Source organism: Pan paniscus, chromosome 1 (assembly GCF_029289425.2).
Source record: "Pan paniscus chromosome 1, NHGRI_mPanPan1-v2.0_pri, whole genome shotgun sequence".
In the NCBI taxonomy this organism is placed as follows: domain Eukaryota; kingdom Metazoa; phylum Chordata; class Mammalia; order Primates; family Hominidae; genus Pan; species Pan paniscus.
The window spans coordinates 135,425,372-135,433,780 of record NC_073249.2 but is presented as its reverse complement, the minus strand read 5'-3'; the positions used below and the strand labels follow the sequence as shown (position 1 = coordinate 135,433,780).

Genomic DNA, 8,409 nt, shown 5'->3' with positions numbered 1-8,409 from the left:
CATACATGTCCTTGAACTCAAGGAGCTTACTAAGTCCAACTGACATGTCGGGAACAGGGGTGGCAGTTGTTGGGGGGGCAAGAGGCCTTTACAAAGGCATGCTGAGGGGCATGTCTACCCTGCATCTCCAGGTTTACTTCTAAAAACCATAACAGAGTTCCTTTTCGGAAATCTTTACAATGTACAGACCTCTATGCTGTCAGGGGCGGCTGAGAAATAGCAAAACCCTGTCTTTGGCTTTATCTCCTTAGATAGAGGAGAAATCCACAGTTATGTGAGATCGAAGGAGAGCCAAGCTTTGACACTGTCCAGCTCTGCTTGCAGAGAAAGGCAGTGGCCGGAGCAAAGGCTGACCATGGAAGCTTGACCGAAGGCTGCTCAGCAGCAAACAAGACAGCCAGGTGCCCCCGGCAATGCCTGACCTCCCCCAGGCAGCTTGAAGGCTTTGCCTAGGCATCTGTCATTCTCTTCAGTCACTCTGGGCGAAGGGGCAGAGGCAAGGTCTGGGAGCTCTTGGGCCATGGACACTGGTTTCTGCATCTATTCTTCCTGGGGTTCTCTCGGACACCCCCTGGCTCACAGTGCAAGCTCAGTTAAGAATGCAAACATTGGTGCCAGACAGACTGAGTGGGAATCTAGCTAAGAGGCCTGGGGCGTGCCCATGGTTACCTTGTCTGTAAAATGGGGCTAACAACAGTTCCTATCTCAGAAGGCCATTGTGAGGAATAAACATAGTAATGTGTAATCTAAAATACAGGTCTGGCACATAGCTCCATGATGGTGCTCCATCAATGTTAGCTATTATTAAATTCTAAAACCCAAGTCAACTGTTAACTTTTTTCTGAATCCCTCTGCCCCTTCTCTAAGTTCTGGGCTTGTACAGTATTTTAGAGAAAGAGAGAGAGAGATCTCTGCTATGACACTGATCCTATTGAATTGTAATTACGTCTCTCTGTCTCTTCCACTAGATCATGACTTTCATCGGAGGGCTGGACCTTACTCATGTGTATCCAGCACGGTGTCAGAGGCACTGCCAGTATTGGCTAAAGTAATTGATTAAACGGAATCCTATCCTTGTGCTGCCTTAGGGACCCCACAAGCCTCCCCACGCTACCATCCCTCAGGTTGTAACTAGAGGCCTGGACAGATGTGTCTGCTGTTCTAGGTAATGGGATTTCCTCTGAAGACCCTCTTTGTTACCACATGGGCCTTTATCCAGCAGCAGGACACAAGTAAGGGAACATATAGGGACTCAAACCCTGAGCCAAGTTTCCAGACTGGGCCAGTAGATGTGTGGATTCTTACTTCCTTTGCCTAACTGTTCGGCCTTCCTAAGTTCTCCATATGGCAACAGCTTCCTAAATTTGTCCCTTACATTTTTCCCCTCTCCTCTAATTTCTTCTGAACACCAGTGCTTCTCAAAGTTTAACATGCACACAAATCACCTGGGGATCTTGTTCAAATGCAGAGTCTGATTGGGCTGGACTGGGATGAGGCCAAAGTGCTGCATTTTTACCAAGCCCCTGGGAGATGCAGATGCTGTCAGTCCTCATTCGATAGCTTGAGTAGAAAGGCAGGGCACCACTGCCAGGATAATCTCCTAACACGGAACTGTGATCATGTCACTTTAGTGGATTTGAACAGACCCTTCACCAAAAGAGATATAAAGATGGCAAATAAACACATGAAAAGATGCTCGATATCATTAGCCATTAAGGAAATGCAAGTTAAGGCCACAGTGACATTCCACCACACACAGAATACCTAAAATTAAAAATTACAATACAGGCACACCTCAGAGATATGCAGGGTTCAGTTGCCACCAGGACAAAGCGAATATCACAAAAAAAAAACAAGTCACATGAATTTTTTTGGTTTCGCAGAGCATGTAGAAGTTATGTTTACGCTATATTGTAGTCTACTAAGTGTACGAGAGCATTATGTCTTAAAAAATGTATGTATCTTAATTTTAAAATACTTTATTGCTGAAAAATGCTAACAATCACCCAAGCCTTCAGCGAGTTATCATCTTTTTGCTGGTGGAGTGTCTTGCCTCAGTGTTGATGGCTGCTGGCTCATCAGGGGAGTGGTTGCTGAAAGTTGGAGTGGCTGTGGCAATTTCTTAAAGATAATAATGAAGTTTCCCACATCTATTGACTCTTCCTTTCATGAACATCTTCCCTGCAGCATTAGATGCTGTTTGATAGCATTTTACTCACAGTAGAACTTCTTTCACAATTGGGGTCAATCCTCTCAAACCCTGCCACTGTTTTATCAACTAAGTTGATAGAATATTCTACATTTTTTGTTGTCATTTTAACAATGTTCATGGCGTCTTCAACAGAATAGGTTCTATCTCAAGAAACCACTTTTTTACTCATCCCTAAGAAGCAACTTCTCATCTGTTCAACTTTGATCATGAGATTGCAGGAATTCAGTCACACCTTTAGGCTCCACTTCTAACTCTAGTTCTTTTGCTATTTCTACCACATCTGCAGTGACTTCCTCCACTGACTTCTTGAACCCCTCAAAGTCATCCATCAGGATTAGAATCAACTTCTTTCAGACTCTTATTGATGCTAATATTTTGACCTCTTCTGATGAATCACAAATGTTCTTAATGTCATCTAGAATGGTGAATCCTTTCCAGAAGATTTTCCATGTACTTCCAGATCCCTCAGAGGAGTCACTATGTGTGGCAACTATAGCCTTATGAAATGTATTTCTTAAATAATAAGAAATAAGCTCCTGATTCATGGGCTGCAGAATGGATGTTGTGTTGGCAGGCATGAAAACAACATTAGCCTCCTTGTACATCTCCACTCAGAGCTCTTGGGTGACAGGTTCATTGTCAAAGAGCAGTCATATTTTAAAAGGAATCTTCTTTTCTGAGCAGTAACTTTCAATAATGGGCTTAGAACATTCAATAAACCATGCTGGAAATAGACGTGTTGTCATCCAGGCTTTGTTATTCCACTTACAGAGCACACGTTAGCAAGATTCTAAGGGCCCTAGGATTTCTGGAATGGTAAATGAGCATTGGCTTCACCTTAAAGTCATCAACTGCATTAGCCCTTATCAAGAGAGTCAGCCTATCCTTTGAAGCTTTGAAGCCAGGCATTGACTTCACCTCTCTAGCTATGAAAGCCATAGATGGCATCTTCTTCCAATATAAGCCTGTTTCATCTCCATTAAAAATCTGTTGTGTAGTGTAGCCACCTTCATCTATGATCTTTGCTAGATCTTCTGGATAACTTGCTGCAGCTTCTACATCAGCACTTGCTGCTTCGCCTTGCACTTTTATGTGATGGAGATGGCTTCTTTCCTTAAACCTTGTGAACCAACCTCTACTAACCTCAAACTTTTCTTCTGCAGCCTTCACAGAATTGAAGAGAGTTAGGAGCTTGTTTTGGATTAGGCTTTGGCTTAAGGGAATGTGGTGGCTGGTTTGATCTTTTATCCAGACCACTTAAATTTCTCCATATCAGCAATAAGGCTGCTTTGCTTTCTTATCATTTGTGTGTTCACTGGAGTAGCATTTTTAATTTCCTTCAAAAACCTTTTCTTTGCAATCACAACTTGGTTAATTGGTTAATTGGTGCAAGAGGCCTAGCTTTCAGCCTATTTCAGCTTTCAACATGTCTTATTCACTAAGCTTAATCATTTCTAGCTTTTAATTTAAAGTGAGAGATGTGTGACCCTTCCTTTCACTTGAACACTTAGAAGCCATTGTACGGTTTTTAATTGGCCTAATGTAAAAATTGTGTCTCAGGGAATAGGAAGGCTCGAGGAGAGGGAGAGAGAGGGAGGAACAGCGAGTCAATAGAGCAGTCAGACACACATGACATTTATTGATTAAGTTCACCATCTTATAGATGGGTGGTTTGCAGTGTATCAAAACAATTATGATAGTAACATCAAAGATCACTGATCACAGATTAACATAGCATATATAATAATAATGAAAACATTTGAAATATTGTAAGAATTACCAAACTGTGACACAGAGACCCAAAGTGAACACTTGCTGTTGGAAAAATGGCACCAATAGACTTGCTCAATGCGGGGTTGCCACAGACCTTCAATTAGTAAAAAGCACAGTATTTGTGAAGCACAATAAAGCAATGCACAATAAAACCAGGTGTGCCTGTGCTAAGTGCTGGTGAGGATGTGGATAATTAGAACTTGCAAATACTACATCTACTTTGGAAAATAGTTTGGCGGGTTTCTTTTATTTATTTATTTATTTTTAGATGGAATCTTGCTCTGTCTCCAGGCTGGAATGCAGTGGCGCAATCCTGGCTCACTGCAACCTCCGCCTCCCGGGTTCAAGCGATTCCCCTGCCTCAGCCTCCCCAGTAGCTGGGACTACAACGCATGCCACCATGTCTGGCTAATTGTTTTTTGTATTTCAGTTGAGACAGGGTTTCTCCATGTTGGCCAGGCTGGTTTCGAACTCCTGACCTCAGGTGATCCGCCCGCCTTGGCCTCCCAAAGTGCTGAGATTACAGGTGTGAGCCACGGCCGGTAGGTTTCTTTTTAAAATAAAGTTGAGCATACATTTATAAACACTTATTCAACTCAACAATCTTACTCTTATTTATCTGGGAATTTACCCAAGTGAATTGAAAACTTATGTTCACACAAAAACCTGTACATGAATGTTGATGGTAGGTTTATTTATAATCGTCCCAATCCGGAAATAGCCCAAATGCCCTTCAAATGGTGAGTGGATAAACAATGGAATACTACTTAACAAGGAAAGTGACAGACTCTTGACACACACAAAAACATAGATGAATCTCAAATGTGTTATTTTAAGTGAAAGAAACCACATTTAAGAAGCTGCTTCCTATATGATTCCATGTATAGGACACTCTGTAAAAGGGAAGACTATAGAGATGGACAACAGATCGGTGTTTTGTTGTTGTTGCTGTTGTTGTTTTGAGATGGAGTTTCACACTGTTGCCCAGGCTGGAATGCAATGGCACGATCTCAGCTCACTGCAACCTCCGCCTCCCGGGTTCAAGGATTCTCCTGCCTCAGCCTCCTGAATAGCTGGGATTATAGGCGCCTGCCACCACGCCCGGCTAATTTTTTGTATTTGTAGTAGAAACAGGGTTTCACCATATTGGTCAGGCTGGTCTTGAACTCCTGACCTCAGGTGATCCATCCGCCTCAGCCTCCCAAAGTGTTGGGATTACAGGCATGAGCCACCACACCTGGCCACATCGGTGGTTTTGAGGGGCTAGTGTGGGGGGAAAGGTTGACTACAGAGGCATAAACAAACATCGTGACATGTTGGAAACATTCTATAGTTTGACTGTGGTGGTGTTTATATGAATACATACATTGGCCAAAGCTCATAGAATGCTAAAAAGGATGAATTTTACTGCATGTAAATTATACCTCAAAAACAATAATGAGGGCTGGGTCCAGTGGCTCTTTCCTGAATCCCAGTGCTTTGGGAGGCTGAGGTAGGAGTATCACTGAGGCCAGAAGTTTGACACCAGCGCCCTCTCTTCCTTTCTCCGCCATCGTGGTGTGTGCTTGACTCCGCTTCTCGCCATGTCTTTTCACAAGACTTTCAGAATTAAGTAGTTCCTGGCCAAGAAACAAAAGCAAAAATCGTCCTATTCCCCAGTGGATTCAGATGAAAACTGGTAATAAAATCAGGTACAACTCCAAAAGGAGACATTGGAGAAGAACTAAGCTGGGTCTATAAGGAATTGCACATGAGATGGCACACGTATTTATGCTGTCTGAACGTCACAATCATGTTACCATATCAAGCTGAAAATGTCACCACTATCTGGAGAGTTCAACATGTTTTCCTCTCTGAATCTGTTATAAACATGTTGGTTGGCTGGGTTCAGTAATAAATACGTGAGGCCTTTCATTTAAAAAAAAAAAAAAAAGAAGAAGTTTGACACCAGCCTGGAAACATAGACTCTGTCTTTACAAAAAAAATGCGTGCACGAGACTGAGAGAGAGAGAGAGAGAGACCAATGACAACAAAACCACTAGCAAAAAAACTTTAATGGTTCCCATTTGCCAAAGGAATTAAAGTCCAAACTCTTAGGCAGACCTTCTTTCTGACCATTTCTGCTATTCATTTTCTCTCCACACCAGCTAAACGTTGCTGTCACGCAAACATGCCCTGGGTTTTCTACTCAGTCTGTACTATCTCATCTCCTGGAATACTCTCCTCTCTAGCTCTGCCAGTCAAAATACTCCATCAGCAGAGGCCCAGAATCTCCTGGAATACTCTCCTCTCTAGCTCTGCCAGTCAAAATACTCCATCAGCAGAGGCCCAAAGCAATCGCCACCTCTTTCCTCACACCCTCCCTGGACCCCACAATCTAGAAGGGCTGATCACTCCAGAACTTTCAGCTTCCTCACCGTTCCCAAATCCCCTGGTATCTGCCCTTACTTGCTCATCTATACTTTCATACCTTTACATTCCCTTTTCCCCCTTCTAGGATAAACTAGGCTACACACCAACTTCTGCCTCTTTGCCTCCTGCACACACACACTTTAACCTCCTGGAAAACTCCTACACATTCTTCAGGTCCAGCTGGTATGTCACTTCACACGACAACTTCCCTGAATCTGTCCAGAGTTAGGCACTTTCTCCTTTAGGTACCCTCAGCTCTTTGTTGATGGCGGGATTACAGCCCAGCCAGTGGTGCTGTATGTATTTGATAATTCTGTTATTACTCTGCTGTCCTCCCTATTAAGGTGTCTGCTTTTAAGGACATTAAGTGTGTCTTATTCATCTTTGAATCCCAGGACTTCTTTTATAAAATAGGTAGATAATAAAAACAATGCATGAGTGGATGAATTTTCCCAGCAATATTCCTTGGCTCCCCCATTGACCAAAAATGGTACCATGAAAGACAAACCTGTAACCCTGCCCCTGTCTCAGTCATTTGTGTCATTGTAAGGGTTTTGTTTTGCTCTGTTTGGAACAATTCTTTGGACACAGACAATTCAACTCGAGCAAACTGTACTCAAGAGGTGGCAGTGAGCGGTCACTGCAGCCTTGGAAAGGCCCTGCCTGGCACACATCGCACTCACTTAGGATGCCTCCACATCCCCACTCCCAGAAGAGGTGAGGAGAGAAGGCAGCTGCTGACAGGAGGAGCTGGGACGGTGTCACCGCTGGTGGTGATTGATGCCCCTGTCCTCGCTCGCTCATTCCCCGCCGTTGCTGCTTCCTCAGCAGGGGAGGTGCCCTCCCTAGCAGGTCCACCCTCCCAGCACGGCCTCTCCCAGGGCCTCTCACCAGTTCATCAGCCCTCACCACTCTCCCTCCAAACCCTGGAGTGCTGACAGGTGCCCAGGAGAGAAAGGCATGGGGACGGATTCTGGGAGCCGACTCTCATGGTTGTTTACACTGAGATGAGAGTGCGGGGGTCCCAACCAAGCTGTGAACAAGCCCCTGCTAGGAAGATAAGCCCTGAGGGAGATACATACACACACACACAGATACACACACACACACACAGATACACACACACACAGATACACACACACGCAGATACACACACATACACACACACAGACACATGCCTACAGGGAGTCTTCCTGGATGGAGCTTTGGCCACAAGCTCTCCCTAGTTGTCTCCCGGTGAGATAGAAGGAGCCAAGTATTTTTACAGGCAATAGGCAGGCCTGAAGCCTTAGTGAAAATCTGGCTGAGGGTGGCCAGCACCTTCATCTGAGCACTCTAGACTTTACCATTCTCTAGAAAAAGAAAGATAAATCCAAGAAAAAAAGGAGGAGACTGTTTGCCCAGTGAGGCTCTCTCTGACAACACAGCCCTACTCAACTTTGCTCCATGGTGGTCCAGATGGCCCAGGTGGCGGGGAAGCTCCCCTGGGGCCCAACGAGGGTGACATGGAAAAATTTTAAAACTCTGCAACACATATATCAACTGGCTGCCAGGACTGACTACATAATTCGTTGGGCCCAGTGCAAAATGACAACATAGAGTTTCTTACTAAAAAAGCAGGAAAAAAGGCCTTTAAAAATATTAAAATATGAAACATTTTCCTTTCATGTACTTTTTCATGGTCTATATTCACCATATGTTTTTTATTTGCTATTTAATGTTGTTCTAAGTAAAGAAAAATTGATGTTTTCAATTATTAGCATGAATTTTACCATTCAGCTCTATATTGCACAAAACCTGTTTTACATACAAATATAAGGGCATATAATTTCTATGTAGAGTCACTGAAATTGTATAGTTTGCATTTCATGGTGTGCATATGCCTATGTATTTTTTTTTCCCCCTGAGACAGAGTCTTGCTCTGTCACCCAGGCTGGAATGCAGTGGTGCAATCTCAGCTCACTGCAACGTCCGCCTCCCAGGTTCAAGCAATTCTCCTGCCTCAGCCTCCT

The 8,409-nt window shown here is 43.8% G+C and overlaps 1 pseudogene; it reads left to right on the top strand.

Moving 5' to 3' along the window:
• Window positions 1-5,410: 5,410 nt before the first annotated feature.
• On the top strand, window positions 5,411-6,696 carry LOC117974657 (large ribosomal subunit protein eL39-like; annotated as a pseudogene).
• The last annotated feature ends 1,713 nt before the right edge of the window (window positions 6,697-8,409 follow it).